The following is a 19,017-nucleotide window of genomic DNA, read 5'->3' as shown; positions in this document are numbered from 1 at the left end:
AGCGAGGTACACAGAGTGGCAGTAAACAGAATGCTATATAGTGTGGCTGAGCGAGCGGTGTACTACTATTCCCAGCAGACACAGAACAGTAAACAGAATGCTATATAGTGTGGCTGAGCGAGGTACACAGAGTGGCAGTAAACAGAATGCTATATAGTGTGGCTGAGCGAGCGGTGTACTACTATTCCCAGCAGACACAGAACAGTAAACAGAATGCTATATAGTGTGGCTGAGCGAGCGGTGTACTACTATTCCCAGCAGACACAGAACAGTAAACAGAATGCTATATAGTGTGGCTGAGCGAGGTACACAGAGTGGCAGTAAACAGAATGCTATATAGTGTGGCTGAGCGAGCGGTGTACTACTATTCCCAGCAGACACAGAACAGTAAACAGAATGCTATATAGTGTGGCTGAGCGAGGTACACAGAGTGGCAGTAAACAGAATGCTGAGCGAGCGGTGTACTACTATTCCCAGCAGCGACACAATGACTGGGGGGACCCTGGCTAGCGTGGCTGGAGCGCGAACTACCCTGCCTGCCTACCCAAAGCTAAACCCACAGACAAATGGCGGAAATATGACGTGGTTCGGGTATTTATTTACCCGAACCACGTGACAGTTCGGCCAATCAGAGCGCGTTCGGGTCCGAACCACGTGACCCGTTCGGCCAATCACAGCGCTAGCCGAACGTTCGGGGAACGTTCGGCCATGCGCTCTTAGTTCGGCCATGTGGCCGAACGGTTTGGCCGAACACCATCAGGTGTTCGGCCGAACTCGAACATCACCCGAACAGGGTGATGTTCTGCAGAACCCGAACAGTGGCGAACACTGTTCGCCCAACACTACTCAAGGTGTGATTAGTGGGGGGAATAGATGCAAGCAATGCACTGGCGAGGTGATCAGGGCTGGGGTCTGAGGGCATTCTGAGGGTGTGGGTGGGTGATTGGGTGCCCTAGGGGCAGATAGGGGTCTAATCTGATGGGTAGCAGTAACAGGTGGTGACAGGGGGTGATTGATGGGTAATTAGTGGGTGTTTAGAGGAGAGAACAGATGTAAACAATGCACTTGGGAGGTGATCTGACGGCGGGTCTGCAGGCGATCTGATGGTGTGGGGGGGTGATCAGATTGCCCGCAAGGGGCAGGTTAGGGGCTGATTGATGGGTGGCAGTGACGGGGTGATTGATGGGTGGCAGTGACAGGGGGTGATTGATGGGTGATTGACAGGTGATTGACAGGTGATCAGTGGGTTATTACAGGGAAGAACAGATGTAAATAATGCACTGGCGAATTGATAAGGGGGGGTCTGAGGGCCATCTGAGCGTGTGGGCGGGTGATTGGGTGCCCGCAAGGGGCAGATTAGGGTCTAATCTGATGGGTAACAGTGACAGGTGGTGACAGGGGGTGATTGATGGGTAATTAGTGGGTGTTTAGAGGAGAGAACAGATGTAAACAATGCACTTGGGAGGTGGGTGTTTAGAGGAGAGAACAGATGTAACCAATGCACTTGGGAGGTGATCTGACGGCGGGTCTGCAGGCGATCTGATGGTGTGGGTGGGTGATCAGATTGCCTGCAAGGGGCAGGTTAGGGGCTGATTGATGGGTGGCAGTGACAGGGGGTGATTGATGGGTGATTGACAGGTGATCAGGGGGGATAGATGCATACAGTACACAGGGGGGGGGGTCTGGGGAGAATTGAGGGGTGGGGGGGTAATCAGGAGACCCCAGGTGGCAATTTAGGGACTAAAAAAAAATAGCATTGACAGATAGTGACAGGGAGTGATTGATGGGTGATTAGGGGGGTGATTGGGTGCAAACAGTGGTCTGGGAGGTGGGCAGGGAGGGGGGTCTGAGGGGTGCTGTGGGCGATCAGGGGGCAGGGGGGGGGAGATCAGTGTGTTTGGGTGCAGACTGGGGTGGCTGCAGCCTGCCCTGGTGGTCCCTCGGACACTGACCACCAGGGCAGCAGGCAGCCTGTACAATACACTTTGTATACATTACAAAGTGTAATATACACTTTGTAGCGGCGATGGTGGGGTTAACAACCCGCCGGCGCTTCGGAACAGCCGGCGGGTTGTCGTCGCGGGTGGGCGGAGCCAGTTGCCGGGGGAAGCGCGCGTCACCAGTGACGCGATCGCTCCCCCGGCATGCCGAAAGGACGCAAGGCCCATGGGCGTATTGCGGTCCTTTCGGCGTCCACTTTGCCGCCGCCCATCGGCTAAAGGGAAGGTTCAGGGACTATTAAAGAAAAATAAAAATCCGCATCCACTTACCTGGGGCTTCCTCCAGCCCGTGGGCAGGAGGTGCCCTCGGCGCCGCTCCGCAGGCTCCCGGTGGTCTCCGGTGGCGCGCCCGACCTGGCCAGGCCGGCGGCCAGGTCGGGCTTCTTCTGCGTTCCAAAATGTGACTCACGGCGGCGCGCTGACGTCATCGGACGTCCTCCGGGCTTTACTACGCAGGCTCAGAACTACCACAGAACTAGCCCAATGTGCAGAAAAAGCACAAATCGTGATTTCAAGTTTCCCGACAAATTGCCAGGTTTTCACAAAAAGTTCCATCTGCTTAACTAACTCCTGTAAACTGGCAGAACGTCATAAGTTTCCAGCAGTAAGATGAAACCCTTCCCTGCCTATATGACAGCCGTCTCTCCAGTGAGGGGTTCATCTCTTCCTCAGCAATACAACGTTCCAGGGAAGAGCGGTAACCAGCCCTCCGGAATGTGACAACGCCAGGGAGAGAGACATGCAGAACCTGCTAATTATTTGCCACCCACACTCTGTGCCACAAAGGTGGAGGATGATTGACACGGTGACAGGGAACTCGCCCAGCACAAATCCGACAGGTGTGCAGGAATGCTAAAACTTTAAAAGCAGTAGCTCGAGGTCAGCGCAGCGTTTCTTTGAAAATGAGACGCCAGTTTGTCAGAAGGCTCAAATCTGCGCGGAGATCTAAACGCAAGCGACTTATTCAAGCCTCTGTGAACATTTTTAATGGCTGCCACTGATGCGCAGTGATAATTTGTATAGGAGCTTTTATTGTGCATCCGGAACACCTGTGTCACTTCTCAAGCTCTGACGGCGTGTGTGTATAGTCATAAAGAGAACCTGTCAGCGGAGTTTGCATAAACTGCCAATGTTAATTGCAGCTATAGTGATGTCTAGTATATATTTTACCCGAGCGGCAACAATTTATCCAGGTGGCAGTGAATCCGCTAATTAGAACCACTGTAAAGATGTCATTTATCCGAGCACCCATATTATATACAGCAGGGCCGCCTTCAGAAGGTTGTAGGACATTTGGTAGGACATTAGACTATGACTTTTTTTTTTTTTTTTACTATTTTACAATTAAAAAAAAAAAGGAGGTAGATATTTGAAGTAGTGTGTAATGAAGATTAGCTAGCAGGTTTCTGGATCCTCTAGTATTTGCTGCTGTCAGAATGCATCTCACCACACATGTGTAGACGCTCTGTGCAGCTCTTTAATCTGACCTATCTCTCAACTGTCAAATGTCCGATCTCCGGCCCGGTCGTTTCGCGGCTCGATTCCGCATTGAAGACAATGCAAAAAAAAGATAATAAAAACAAGCAGAATATACGAGAATCGCCTGTGGAATCAAGCGGGGAATCGATCGAGCGGGAGAATCGAGCTGTGTATGCCCAGCACTAGAAAAACAATTAGCTTTTTAACCAAAAAAAGTTCCTTTTATTTACCTAAGCTAAACTGGACTGGATAGCCAGTGAATTAATGAGATAATAACAAAGGAATTCAGCTCAGTGATTGAAAAAAAGCACACCATTTGAGTACCTCAGCGTGGCATTCCTGAACTTTGTAGCTGGTTTTTCTGTTCAGTGCACACCACTGGAGCCTGGGAACACTTATGTACTAATGCAGTAATCCCCAAAGGCCTGTTTTTGGAGGTGCTGTGCGGCCCCCTGGCTGTACTGCACTGCTAACAACAACCCACAGCGTGAAACCGGCCTAAAGGTGGCCACACACGATACAAATGCAAAAGATTGCATCAGTCAGTTTCCAACATAATAAACAAACCTTTGGTACTTTAATGTTATTAAACTTACCTTTCAGATCAGACTGCAGTCAGAAAAGATTCTGTTGAATGATGCTACTTCTCAGCTATGAGGATAGTTGGAAATTGAATGGATAGAACCAGTACATCTGCATTTCCCTGTAAGGCGAGTGCTTCATTCTGGCTGGAGAGATTACATCTGTAAGGTATTACAGGTGCTGAATGTCTGCTCGCAGCTCATGTGCAGCCATACACAGTTCCAGGTTCCCTCAGTGCATCTATGAGAGAGAATGAAAAAAGGATAAAGAGGCAGCAAACAGGAATCTTCTCTGATATTTCTGCAGTGCATACAGCTGATAGAGAGAGGGCGCTGACATAGCTATCAGGCCTGCTGCTGAGGGTGGGGGGGTGGGGGGGGGGTGCACTTTTTTCCTCTGTCCCATACATGCTCCCCTCTTATGAACTCCCCCAGTAGCTGCCATAACCTCCACCATCTGCAGTAGTGTGTAGCAGTGAAATAGACTACCTCCTCCAGCATTGGGTCCTGCCTGCTGTTGTCTTCAGTGCAGCCAGCTCAAAGATAGATTAAGATGTAATAGGGCCCTAGGCGAGGTAGTAGATTTGGGCCCCCTTGTGGTTGTTTTGGTAAGCTGAAGTGGAGAGACGTCAAAGAAGGTGGCTGGTGGGCCCCTTGACACCCACTAGGCCACAGGTATCAAACTCCAGACCTGGAGGGCCAGATCCATGCCAGTGTTTTGGATGGACTGAGAAAGAGAAGAATGTGTTCTGCCTGATGGACCATGCCTTGCCATTCCTGATTTAGACCCATCAATGAATTTGAGCCGAGTCAAAAATATGTGACGACCTTGGCCCTCGAAGAACCGGTTTGACATCTCTGCTCTAGGTCCCAGGTCCTTATGTTGCATGGTGGATAATCCTGCTCTGATCCAGTTGCTGTCACTTGCTTCTGTTCTGGTCTTGCCCCGTGTGGTGTGAGGTAAGGACTGCCTATTCCGCTCACTTCAGGTGTACTTTAGGTAGATAGTGGAGCCAAGGGTGTAGGGTTCACCATAGCAGCTGCAAGCAATAAAGGGGTCCACAGTGGTCTCTGCAGGCAATACAGGGGTCCGCAGTGGGCCTCATGGTGACCCTCAGAAGGCCCCCTGAATTGAAGGGTATTAGAGCAGAGCACTATAGAGAACAAACATAGCTCTTAGGGCTCCACCAACAACCTACTTCCCTCCCAATGTACACAAATCCATGACTACAGCACTCGATCTCATCATAAATCCATGACTATAGCACTCTATCTCATCATAAATCCATGACTACAGCACTCTATCTCATCATAAATCCATGACTACAGCACTCGATTTCATCATAAATCCATGACTACAGCACTCAATCTCATCATAAATCCATGACTACAGCACTCTATCTCATCATAAATCCATGACTACAGCACTCAATCTCATCATAAATCCATGACTACAGCACTCAATCTCATCATAAATCCATGACTACAGCACTCTATCTCATCATAAATCCATGACTACAGCACTCTATCTCATCATAAATCCATGACTACAAGACTATCCATGACTACAGCACCATCTTATCATAAATCCATGACTACAGCACTCGATCTCATAAATCCATGACTACAGCACTTGATCTCATCATCAATGCATGATTACAGCACTCTATCCCATCATAAATCCATGACTACAGCACTGTGTCTCATAAATCCATGACTACATCACTCTCATCATGAATCCATGATGACTACAGCACTCGATCTCCTCATAAATCCATGACTACAGCACTCAATTTCATCATAAATCCATGACTACAGCCAGGGCCGGTTTAAGCAACAATGGGGCCCCAGGGCAAAATAAACCTGGGGGGCCCCCCAACATATACCCCGGAAAAAAAATCGGCATTAGGGGACCTTTTTTGCAGCTGGTATAACAGGGTGTGAAGTCCCAATCGGTCGGAGCTCCACATTCTGGCTATCCCAGCCTGCATGGGGGACAAGGGGTTAAAAAGTTTCAGGAAGGGGGGCCCCACATAATTAAAAAAAAAAAAAAAATTCCCACACTCTAAACATAAAAAAAAAATTGGGAAAATAGGAAAAAATGCCAGGGATCTTCATACAGCCATATTGCGGCTGTATAGCGATCCCTGGCCAAAGCGCTGCGTATAGACCCCCTGGAAACCCCATCAGGAAATTTATTGCGCTTTCGTTTGATGCATGTAAAATTACACTACCGTTAGGTTTGCAAATAGTGACATTTACCGCATTTAAAAGTATACTTTTTTCCTTCGAAACTTTAAAATCGATTTTCTCAAAAACTATAAGGTCTTTTTGAAAAATTGTTTTTTCCTCTTATTTCTAATGATCTCCTTAACATATCCTGCAAATTTAGGGTTTCTAGCATTTAAGGTGGATTTGCTATTAATCATTAAAGTCGGCAGGTTTTTAAATGTGTAATTTTTTTTTTACTTTGAAACTTTAAAATCGATTTTCTCAAAAACTATAAGGCCGATTTGAAATTTTTTTTCCTCTTGTAGCCACTGGGGGCCCCTACAAGCTCTGGGGCCCTGGGGCAGCTGCCTCCTTTGCCTTAATGGTAGCGCCGGCCCTGACTACAGCACTCTATCTCCTCATAAATCCATGACTACAGCACTATATCCTCATAAATCCATGACTACAGCACTGTATCTCATAAATCCATGACTACAGCACTCTTATCATGAATCCATAACTACAGCACTCATCATGAATCCATAACTACAGCACTCATCATGAATCCATAACTACAGCACTCTCTCTCACGTGGACTACATATGGGTTGCATAGGAGGAGCTGATCAGGCTACCTTTAGTTTGAAGGGCTACCTATACTTCGGGGGCAAATCTGGCTACCTATATTTAGGGACCAATATGGCTACTTACACTTGGGGGCTACCTATACTTGGGGGACTAATCTGGCTACTTACACTTGGGGGCGACCTATACCTGGAGGACTAATCTGGCTACCTATACTGGGGGGGGGGGGCTACCTATACGTAGGGAGGGACTAATATAGCTACCTATGCTTGTTTGAAGGGCTACCTATACTAAGGGAGCTACTCTGACTACCTATACTGAGGAGGGCTACCCATACTTGGGAACTAATATGGCTACCTACGCTTGAGGGGCTTTAGTCAACGCTTGGTTGTACAGCATCTGCATCTAGATTTTTGAGTGTCCTAATTTTTTTCCTTTTAAAGCTACGTAAAAAGAGGGAAAAAAAAGACTGAGTAATTCGTGTTTAAACAGAGAAGAGTCCTATCCTGGAGCCACTTTGCTGGCCGCATGTTGTCTCCAGATACGTTTAGCATGATTTTAGTATCTCCTTAGTTGACCTTGGTACATTGAAAGGCGGTTTGATGAAAGGAGTCGGTATAACAGAGAGATAATGGAGCGAAGAAATTGTGAGTGTGTCTCAGTCTCAGCGGTAATGAGTTTATTTGTGAAGAAACGCATCTTTAAACGGCGGTAATAGACATTCATTACACCGCCGCCGCTCTTAGGCTTTACATGACAAAGATCAAATTCGTTCCAGGGAGGCTATGGTGATCCGCGGGGATATCTGGAATTAAAGTGTACTTCAATGGAAAAAAGTAGTCATAGCCCATTGATGTACCTGTGTATCCTTTATGGACATATGTCGATCTTGTCACCCATCTGTGTCTCTGTATATGGCTGTTAGCATCATACACTGAGTAACAATGCACCTCTGGCCCTGTGCCAATCATCTCTGCGGTGTGCCAGAGGGTGCAATTCACAGTCATGGCAAATTAGATGGGTCTCAAGGTAGGGGCTGAGGTAGCACGGCTGGAAAAAAAATTCAGAAAGTTTTTCAAAAGGGCAACATTTAACGGCAAGATACACTTTATGAGTAATTAGAGGGCAGCTTGGGGATTAGCTAACAGGGGTGCTCGGATAGTACTTTTTAAAATCTGAATTGATCCGGATCCGGATACCCAGATATCCGGATCCGGTTCAGATATCCGAATCCGGCCTTCGGACGCATTATCCACGGATATCCGACCTATTCGGATATCTGGATAGAAAAACCGGAAGTGCCCTTTAAATAGCTTTTAAAAGGGTTGTTAGGGTAAATGAGGCATGTATCATCATTATTTTGCAAAGGGGAACACTAATTGATGATGTGGGGACTTCAAATCCCCTCCCCCCCAAAAAAAAAAAAAACGGCTGTCAATTAACATTAGGCCTAGGTTCTAAACAGTGGTCATGCAGCCCACATGGGGCTTGATTCACAAAGCGGTGCTAACTTAGCACACCTGTGAAAACCCCCTTAGCTCGTCTAAACAAGCTTTTCGCGCGCAAAACTTTATGCGCGAAGTGCCCATTAAAGCTTATGGGACTTAGCGCGCTCATAGGACTTTGCGCACGTAAAACTTTACGCGCATAACTTTGCGCACGATCTGATTGAGAAATCCGATGCTAACCTACTTAGCACCCTGGTTAGCACGTCTAAAGACTTTAGACGTTTTAAGTAGGTTAGCACCGCTTTGTGAATCAAGCCCATTGTGTCCAAAGTCCAACCGCACAACTGGGACATGACAGTTTTCAGCCAAGACACCTCCAAAAAATTATGCAGAAATTGTGTTTTGGGTTAAACATAGGTGGTATCAGTGGCCTGTGGCACCCTGGCCTGGCGGTGGGAGCTGCAATGGCAGCAGGAGCAGGGCAAAGCAGCAGCAGCAGCAGGTGTAACGTGTGCCAGGAGCATGCCGGACGTGGCACTTGCCACCTGACGCGCACGGCCGTTTCTAGGGCCGTGCGGCCCGTGCCGCCGCCCGGGGAGCTGTTAGGAACTGTTGGGAGGTGGGCGCTGAAAAGGAGGGAGGAGCCGGAGCCGCGGGGAGGGCAACGCGACCTCTCCCTCCCTCTCCTGGGCCGCCCTCCGTGCTCCCCCCTCAGATGCAGAGCGCAGCAGCAGCCAGGGAGGGAGCGCTGTATACAACATACCTCCCTGCGTTCCAAGCGCTGCTCTCTCGCCGCCGGTCTCTTCCTCTCTGCCTATACGATGATACACACGCTGGTTCCTGTTTAGCCGGAACCAGCGTGTGTATCATCGTACAGGCAGAGAGGAAGAGACCGGCGGCGAGAGAGCAGCGCTTGGAACGCAGGGAGGTACGTTGTATACAGCGCTCCCTCCCTGGCTGCTGCTGCGCTCTGCATCTGAGGGGGGAGCACGGAGGGCTGCCCAGGAGAGCGAGGGAGAGGGAGGGCTGCCCTCCCCGCGGCTCCGGCTCCCCCCCCCATTATGGGGGACAGCTACCTATCTAACCTACCCTGGGGGGCACCTACCTAATCTAACCTACACTGGGGGGCAGCTACCTAATCTAACCTACGCTGGGGGGCAGCTACCTATCTAACCTACCCTGGGGGGCACCTACCTAATCTAACCTACCCTGGGGGGCACCTACCTAATCTAACCTACCCTGGGGGGCACCTACCTAATCTAACTTATACTGGGGGGCAGCTACCTAATCTAACCTACCCTGGGGGGCACCTACCTAATCTAACCTACACTGGGGGGCAGCTACCTAATCTAACCTATGCTGGGGGGCAGCTACCTATCTAACCTATACTGGGGGGCACCTACCTAATCTAACCTACCCTGGTGGGCACCTACCTAATCTAACCTATACTGGGGGGCAGCTACCTAATCTGACCTACGCTGGGGGGCACCTACCTATCTAACCTACACTGGGGGGCACCTACCTAATCTAACCTACGCTGGGGGGCAGCTACCTAATCTAACCTACGCTGGGGGGCACCTACCTAATCTAACCTACGCTGGGGGGCACCTACCTAATCTAACCTACGCTGGGGGGGCAGCTACCTATCTAACCTATACTGGGGGGCACCTACCTAATCTAACCTACCCTGGGGGGCACCTACCTAATCTAACCTACCCTGGGGGGCAGCTACCTAATCTAACCTACGCTGGGGGGCAGCTACCTATCTAACCTATACAGGGGGGCACCTACCTAATCTAACCTACACTGGGGGCACCTACTTAATCTAACCTACGCTGGGGGGCAGCTACCTAATCTAACCTATACTGGGGGGCAGCTACCTAATCTAACCTATACTGGGGGGCAGCTACCTAATCTAACCTATACCGGGGGGGGGGCACCTACCTAATCTAACCTATACTGGGGGGCAGCTACCCATCTAACCTATACTGGGGGGCACCTACCTATCTAACCTATGCTGTGAGTAACTTTTCTGGCTACCTATATTAGAGGCACCCACCTAGCTAACCTGTACTGGGGCACCTACCTATCTAACTTATACCGGGGGCGCCTGCCTATCTAACCTATACTGGGGGCAACTATACTGGCTACCTATACTGGAGGCACCTACCTGGCTAGCCTATAGTGGGGGCAACTATACTGGCTCACCTATGCCTGGGTACCTATACTGGGGTACCTATTCTTGGCTACCTATACTGGGGGGACCTATACTAAGTGCAACTAGACCTGGCTAACCTATACTGCGGGCACCCATACCTTGCTTGGGGGGGGGGGGCGCAATTTTTACACACTCGCCCTGGGTGCATTTTAGCCTAGAAACTGCACTGCTGAGTCTGACACGTGTCACTTGCCACCTGACAAGTGCCACCTGACACGTGCCAAGTGCCACATGACAAGTGCCACATGACACGTGACACTTGGCAAGTGCCATGTGACACTTGGCAAGTGCCACGTGACAGGTGACACGTGGCACTGGCAAGTGCCGAGTGACAGGCAGACAGCAGAGGAGAAGACACTAGTGCACACTAACACATTAATGCTTTAACAATAGTGTAGTGATGGTGAAGGGGTTAATCACCGAGCTTATCAGTGTGTAAAACCCTAGGCCCAGCAGCACTGCAGCTGTGCAGCACACACTAACTGTCACACTATGAGACATCAATCAAGCTAATTAATGATTACTATAGAGTAGTGAAGGGGTTAATCAATGAACAGCTTTAGGTTTATAACTGTATACAGGCAGCCCTTGCTAGGCCACCAGCACTGCAGCTTGTCTCTCAGGAAGCATTCAGCAAGCCAGGACGATCTGTCTCATCATGGCAGTCCTCCTCATTATACAAGGGGGGCTTGGCCAGTGTTCCTTTCTGTGATTGGGTGCCAGGGCTTAGGCTGGGAGGCCTCTGATTGGCTCAGTGAGGTCAGGTGGGAGCTGGCCAGGGTTCCCCTCTGTGATTGGTTGCTAGGGCTTCTGCTGGGAGCCCTCTGATTGGCTCCAGGACGTCATCGCCTTAGTTACAGTATTTCAGATCCGGATATCCGGGTAATGCGGCCAAATATCCGCAGATAGCTATCCGGATTTCTATAGAAATCCGTAATCTTGAATCTGATCCGGATAGTGTAAAAATGGTCGGATATCCGGGTTACCCGGATATCCGGAATCCGGATGAGCATCCCTGTTAGCTAACAATATATAGATCATTAGGTGTGATAGGTAGTAATAAAGTTATTGGTGAATGAATGGGAGCAGCATTGGTATGTGAAAATTGCTCTCATCCTGAAATGGTTAAGTTAGCCAATAAATGGTATCATCCGGATATCCGGGTAATGCGGCCAAATATCCGCAGATAGCTATCCGGATTTCTATAGAAATCCGTAATCTTGAATCTGATCCGGATAGTGTAAAAATGGTCGGATATCCGGGTTACCCGGATATCTGGAATCCGGATGAGCATCCCTGTTAGCTAACAATATATAGATCATTAGGTGTGATAGGCAGGCCCGGCCCTAGACCATTTGCCGCCTGAGGCAAACTTTAAAGAAATCGCCGCTGCGCCGCCCCCCCCCCCCCCGTGGGTGTGGGGGGGGCCGCTCGAGCTGGAGGGAATAGCGGGCAGGAAGGGGGTATTGGGGCTAGCGGCGGGGAGGGGGGTCGGACCCCCCCCTCCCTTGCCTGGGTCCCCCGTCCTCCGCTCCCCTCCAGCTTGTTATGCGCGCTGGCTGGCTCGCTGCAGCTGTAAGAGGAAACGGGCGGGGATCACTCACCTCTTCCTCGTTCAGCCTGCGCTCCACTGACGTCACTTCCTGCTACGCCGCAGGAAGTGACGTCAGTGGAGCGCACGTTGGAACGAGGAAGAGGTGAGTGATCCCCGCCCGTTGCCTCTTACAGCTGCAGCCAGCCAGCCAGCGCGCATAACAAGCTGGAGGGGAGCGGAGGACGGGGGACCCAGGCGAGGGAGGGGGGGGTCCGACCCCCCTCCCCGCCGCTAGGCCCAATACCCCCTTCCTGCCCGCTATTCCCTCCAGCTCGGGCGGCACTCCACACCCACGGACGGGCGGGTGCCGCCCCCTCAGAAGCGCCGCCTGAGGCAAACGTTTCACCCCGCCTCATGGGCGGGCCGGCCCTGGTGATAGGTAGTAATAAAGTTATTGGTGAATGAATGGGAGCAGCATTGGTATGTGAAAATTGCTCTCATCCTGAAATGGTTAAGTTAGCCAATAAATGGTATCATCCTGATTCAAAACTTCTTGCTTTTACTGATGGCTAACACGGTACAATACTCTACTGCTTTCCACACCTAGAGATTGTAACTGTGGGTGAACTTCACAAAAACATCCAACTCCCTTTCAATGCAAGTATAAAAGTTGTCATAACTAATTTCTGTAGTAAACAAGAGCAAATACAGTAGAATCCCTTTATAGTAAACTCCAAGGGACCAGGAAAAGTAGTTTACTATATCAGAATTGGTCATACGTTGTATATTAATACAGACACAGTTGGTGGAATCTAAGGACTGAGTTTACTATATCCAGAGGTTTACTAGATCAGAGTTTACTATAACAAGATTCTAGTACTGTATGTCACCTTGTCAACAAAGGTTCATATAGAGAAAGCCATGTTTTTTCTAGTAGTAATGTATGGTTGTGACAGTTGGACCATAAGGAAGACTTAGCAATGAAGAATTGACGCCTTCGAATTGTGGTGCTGGACAAGACATTTGAGAGTCCACTGGGCAGCAAGAAGATTCAGTCAGGCAATCCTTAAAGGATACAGGAGACAAATTAAATAAAATCAGATTAACTTACCTGGGGCTTCCTCCAGGCTTTAGAAGCCTATGTGTCCCCTCAACGTAGTCAGTCTCCTGGGGTCTCCTCCATAGAGGCCGCCGAACCGGTCAGGTCGGCGGCTTCTGCGCATGTGCGGGCGTACTACGCCTGTGAATGTGCAGAAGCTGCCAAGCCAGGAGACTGTAAGAGTGGAGCTGCGGCAAGGGAGACTTGTAGGGGTTGGAGGAAGCCCCAGGTAGGTAAATCTGATGTTATTTGATTTGCCTCCTGTATCCTGTAAAGAAATTAACCCTGACTGTTCATTGGAAGGAACAATGCAGAAGCTGAAATTCTTTGGACACAAAATGAGAAGGTGGAGCCAGGGCGCCGGCTTCCAGGGGGCGCTCCTGCCGCATGGGTTTTTAATACGGAAGCTGCGGCCCCGGCTGGGTCCGTCTCGCTCCGCCCCCTGGTGCCACTGGTGGGGTTGATGGGGCATGGAGGGCAAACATGCCCGTGCAGCCACCGTGATGGAGGGGGGAACCGCAGCCGGGGGAGGGCAGCCAGTATTGGCTAGATAGATAGCTGCCCCCAGTATAGATTAGATAGGTAGGTGCCCCCAGTATAGATTAGATAGGTGGCTGCCTCCCCAGTATAGGTTAGATAGGTAGGTGCCCCCAGTATAGATTAGATAGGTAGCTGCCCCCCCCCCCCCCCCAGTATAGGTTAGATAGGTAGGTGCCCCCATTATTGGCTAGATAGGTAGCTGCCCCCGGTATAGATTAGATAGATAGGTGCCCCCCAGGATAGGTTAGATAGGTAGGTGTCCCCCAGGATAGGTTAGATAGGTGCCCCCCATGATGGAGGGGGGAACCGCAGCCGCGGGGAGGGCAGCCCGACCTCTCCCTCCCTTCCTCTCCGGGCTACCCTCCGTGCTCCCCCCTCCGATGCAGACTGCAGCAGAGAGAACAACTCACCTGCCTGGTTCCAATCACCGGCGCCTCTCACTTGCCGCTGGTCTCCTCTTATACATAGTTACTGATACACACTAAACTTCCTGTTAAGCAGACCAGCGGCAACTACAAGTGAGAGGCGCCGGCGATCGGAACCAGGGAGGTGAGTTATTCTCTCTGCTGCAGACTGAGGGGGGAGCACGGAGGGCGCCCGGAGAGGAAGGGAGGGAGAGGTCCGGCTGCCCTCCCCGCGGCTGCGGCTCCCCCCTCCATTATGGGGGAACAGCTTCCTATCTAACCTATACTGGGGGGCACCTACCTAATCTAACCACACTGGGAGGGCACCTACCTAATCTACCCTATACTGGGGGGGGCACCTACCTAATCTAACCTATACTGGGGGGCACCTACCTAATCTAACCTATACTGGGGGCAGCTACCTATCCAACCTATACTGGGGGGCAGCTACCTAATCTAACCTATACTGGGGGGGCACCTACCCTAATCTAACCACACTGGGGGGGGGCACCTACCTAATCTAACCTATACTGGGGGGCACCTACCTAATCAAACCACACTGGGAGGGCACCTACCTAATCTAACCTATACTGGGGGGCACCTACCTAATCTAACCACACTGGGGGGGCACCTACCTAATCTAACCTATACTGGGGGGGCACCTACCTAATCTAACCTATACTGGGGGGCACCTACCTAATCTAACCTATACTGGGGGGCACCTACCTAATCTAACCACACTGGGGGCACCTACCTAATCTAATCTATACTGGGGGGCACCTACCTAATCTAACCTATACTGGGGGAAGCTACCTATCTAACCTATACTGGGGGGCACCTACCTAACCTAACCTATACTGGGGGGCACCTACCTAATCTAACTACACTGGGGGGCACCTACCTAATCTAATCTATACTGGAGGGCCCCTACCTATCTAACCTGTATTGGGGCACCTATCTACCTAGTTTATACTGGTGGCAACTATACTGGCTACCTATATTGGAGGCACCTACCTATCTAACCTAGGATGGGGGCAACTATTCTGACTCCCTATATTAGGGGCACCTACCTATCTAACCTATACCGGGGGCACCTGCCTATCTAACCTATACCGGGGGCACCTGCCTATCTAACCTATACCGGGGGCACCTGCCTATCTAACCTATACTGGGGGGCACCTACCTAATCTAACCACACTGGGAGGGCACCTACCTAATCTAACCTATACTGGGGGGCACCTACCTAATCTAACCACACTGGGGGGGCACCTACCTAATCTAACCTATACTGGGGGAAGCTACCTATCTAACCTATACTGGGGGGCACCTACCTAACCTAACCTATACTGGGGGGCACCTACCTAATCTAACTACACTGGGGGGCACCTACCTAATCTAACCTATACTGGAGGGCCCCTACCTATCTAACCTGTATTGGGGCACCTACCTACCTAGCTTATACTGGTGGCAACTATACTGGCTACCTATATTGGAGGCACCTACCTAACTAACCTATACTGGGAGCACCTACCTATCTAACCTAGGATGGAGGCAACTATTCTGACTCCCTATATTAGGGGATCCTACCTATCTAACCTATACCGGGGGCACCTGCCTATCTAACCTATACCGGGGGCACCTGCCTATCTAACCTATACTGGGGGCAACTATACCGGCTACCTATACTGGAGGCACCTACCTGGCTAACCTATACTGGGGAACCTATGCCTGGCTACCTATACTATGCCTAGCTACCTATACTGGAGGGACCTATAGCTGGCTACCTATACTGAGTGCAACTAGACCTGGCTAACCTACACTGCGGACATGTATACCTGGCTCCGCGGGGGGCGCAATTTTAACCCTCGCCCTGGGTGTATTTTAGCCTAGAAACTGCCCTGATATAGGCTACTCGTCTTGTATATGTAGGCAGATCCCCCTTTAGTGTATATGGGCTTAGGCTACTAGTCTTGCAGTCGCAGATCCCCTTTTAGTGTATTTAGGCAACAGATCCCCGCCCCCATTAGTGTATGCGTGTGGTGCGTTCACACGCAAAGAGGATGAATTTGGGGGGGGGGGGGGGCACCAAAATCTGGTTACGCTCAGGGCGCTGTGAAACCTAAGGCCGGCCCTGGGTGGAGCTCATTGAAGTAGACCCTGAAGCTGAGAAATATGAGGGAAAAAAGAAGGAGGGGATGGCAGAGAATAAGATGACTAGATAGTACCAAGGGAGCAACAAACATGAGCTTGGTCAAACTTTGAGAGGCAATAAGGTATAGAGGGACCTGGTGTGCTGTGGTCCATGGGGTCACAGTCAGACACGACTGAGCAACAAACAACTTCAATGATTTAATTTCCTGGTTTATGCATCCAAGAAGATATCTACTTCAGCTGCTTCTACTTGGCATTAAATATAGGAACATAGTTTTTTTTTTCACTTTGATTTTTATTTTATTTTTTGTCATAAAAAGGAAGACAGTATACAGAAATAGTTAGCATTGTCCAAGTTACAGAGATAAATGAGTCATAATACACTCACAAGTATGCAATACTGTAATGTAAAATTTGCCATAAGAGGAGTGTCAGCCTAGAAGCTGTCAACACAAGGGACTGGCATACTAGGGCAATGCAAATTTCAAGGAGAAAGTAGGGCATAATAAGAGTATACCACAGAAAAGAGAAAAAAGACAACAAAAAAGAAAAGAGAACTAAGATATAGAAATGAACTAAGAAATCATAGTCGAACAAACAAAAAAGAACAAAATTTGAAATCAAAATAAAGTTGAGTACAGTGTCAGAGCCGCCAGCAGCACCTAAGCCAGATCTGCCTTAGCCAGGAATTTATTTGATTGGGGAGGAGAGATCAAACATAGCCAAATCTCAGGGGTGGGACAGCCGCCATACCGCCCATGGTTCCCAGATCTTATCAAAAGCAGGCATAGTTTCCCTGATGTAAGAGGTCATTTTTTCCATAATGTATATAGTTTGAATTTTGTTGGTCAACTCCAGTTTCGTTGGAGGGGGAGATTTCCAGTGCTTAGCCAGAAGTGTTTTTGAGGCGTTGCATATCTGGCCCAAGAGTTTATTCTGATGTCTAGTGAGCTCGGGTACAGGTTTATGGAATAAAGCCGACCAGGGCTCAGGGTGGATTTGTTTTCCTAGGACCTCAGAGGCCAGAGAGAAAGATGTGGACCAAAAGTCGGCCACCAGCGGACAGGACCACCAACAGTGCAGTTGATCGGCCGTGGTCAGACAACCTCGATAACATAATGCTGAAGGGATCAAACCCCATTTAGCCAAGATGGCTGGAGTCCTAAACCAGTCATACAGCAATCTATAATTCCGCTCTTTTGTTATCGTGTGCTTGGAGGAGCTAGCCATGGCAGAAAAAATGACCTCCCACTGTTGCTCATCTGGTGGAGCCCCAAGTCTCTGCTGCCATTTCTCCATAGCTTTAGAAGACCCCACATGCTTAGAATACCAACATTCATAGTACATAGAGGAGATAAGACTATCAGGGAGGGGTGAGAGCAGTAAATAGATTCAAGGTTAGAGCGCTTGAGACGTAGACCCTTCGCTCTTCTAGACTGAACAAAGTGGTGGAGTTGTATAAACCTAAATTTTTCCGAGTTTAAGACATGGTATTTTTCCTGTATTTGAGCCCAGGAGGAGATAGAGTCCTCCGACAGTAAATCCCTAATGGTAGTGATCCCTTTGTTTTTCCAGACACCCCATGCCAGGCTACAGATACCAGGTTGGAAGTCGAGATTGTAAAAGAGAGACTCCATAGTAGAGGAGGAGGCTAATTGGGGTAACATCCTGCCCAGGGATTTTTTGATAATTAGCGATTCCTTAATTGGTAGCAGGGAGGAGTCAGGACCTAGACATGGCCTAGGGGTCCATAAAAGGCACTTGATAGGAAAGGGATAGATTAAATCCTGTTCGAGGTCTACCCACCTAACAAGGCCCCGGGGGGAAGACCACTGAAATAATTGGGAGAGTCTAGCTGCATAATAATAGTGCAATAAGCTGGGAGCTCCGAGGCCACCCTGGAGTTTATGCCTAGCTAAGTATACATACTTGATGCGGGGTCTACGGCCCGCCCATATGAAATTAGTAATTCTGGATTGGAGTACCTCCAGATCTTTCCTAGAGACTCTGATAGGTAGGGCCCTGAAGAGATATAACAACTTTGGTAGCAGTGTCATTTTTACGGCATAAATGCGACCCAGTAGTGACATTTGGTAGTTTTGCCATTCATCTAGTAGGCCATGCAGTTTTCTAAACATTGGGGTATAATTAAGCCTATAGAGGTCCTCGAGGTCGTGAGAAACCGCAATCCCCAGGTATTTAATTCCCCCAGGCTTAAATTTAAACCCAAAAGTGTGTGATAACGTGGTTTGCTGGGACTCTGGGAGATCCATTGAAATAGCTTCAGATTTAGTTTTGTTAATTTTAAACCCAGAGTGTAAGCAAAAATTATCGATTTCCGAAAAAAGGTTCGGGACTGAAATTAAGGGGTTGGTTAATGTAAAGATTGTATCATCAGCGAAAAGGGCTGTCTTAAATTCCAAGCTCCCCACTGAGACCCCCTTAATGTCCGGAGAGCGCCTCACCCTAATAGCCAGTAGTTCTATGCACATAGCAAACAATAGGGGGGACAAGGGACACCCCTGTCGTGTCCCGTTTTTAATCGGGAAAGAAGATGAAGTTATGCCCATATTGCAGACATATGCCGAAGGATTGGTGTATAGACCCCTAACCCCGTTAATAAACTCCCCCCCTATCCCATATTTTTGTAGCACCAGTCGGAGATACCTCCAGTCCACCCTGTCGAACGCCTTCTCTGCATCCAAAGAGAGGAGCAGAGAAGGCGTCCGACAGTGCTTCATCCTGGCCAGCAAGCCCAAGATTCTACG

The 19,017-nt window shown here is 49.5% G+C and overlaps 1 protein-coding gene across 34 annotated transcripts in view; it reads right to left on the bottom strand.

The window, feature by feature from the left end:
* The window catches only part of GATA5 (GATA binding protein 5), a 2,064,317-nt gene that overhangs the window by 967,497 nt on the left and 1,077,803 nt on the right, over nucleotides 1–19,017 (bottom strand). For all 34 annotated transcript variants that reach the window (XR_011025213.1, XR_011025214.1, XR_011025210.1 and 31 more), the window contains one exon: nucleotides 4,076–4,301. The gene's annotated coding sequence lies outside the window, so the exon portion shown is untranslated. The remainder of the gene's footprint in view (nucleotides 1–4,075; nucleotides 4,302–19,017) is intronic.

The sequence above is a fragment of the Hyperolius riggenbachi genome, chromosome 12 (assembly GCF_040937935.1).
Source record: "Hyperolius riggenbachi isolate aHypRig1 chromosome 12, aHypRig1.pri, whole genome shotgun sequence".
In the NCBI taxonomy this organism is placed as follows: Eukaryota; Metazoa; Chordata; class Amphibia; order Anura; family Hyperoliidae; genus Hyperolius; species Hyperolius riggenbachi.
The sequence above is the reverse complement of the archived record's forward strand: the minus strand, read 5'-3'. Positions and strand labels throughout refer to the sequence as shown.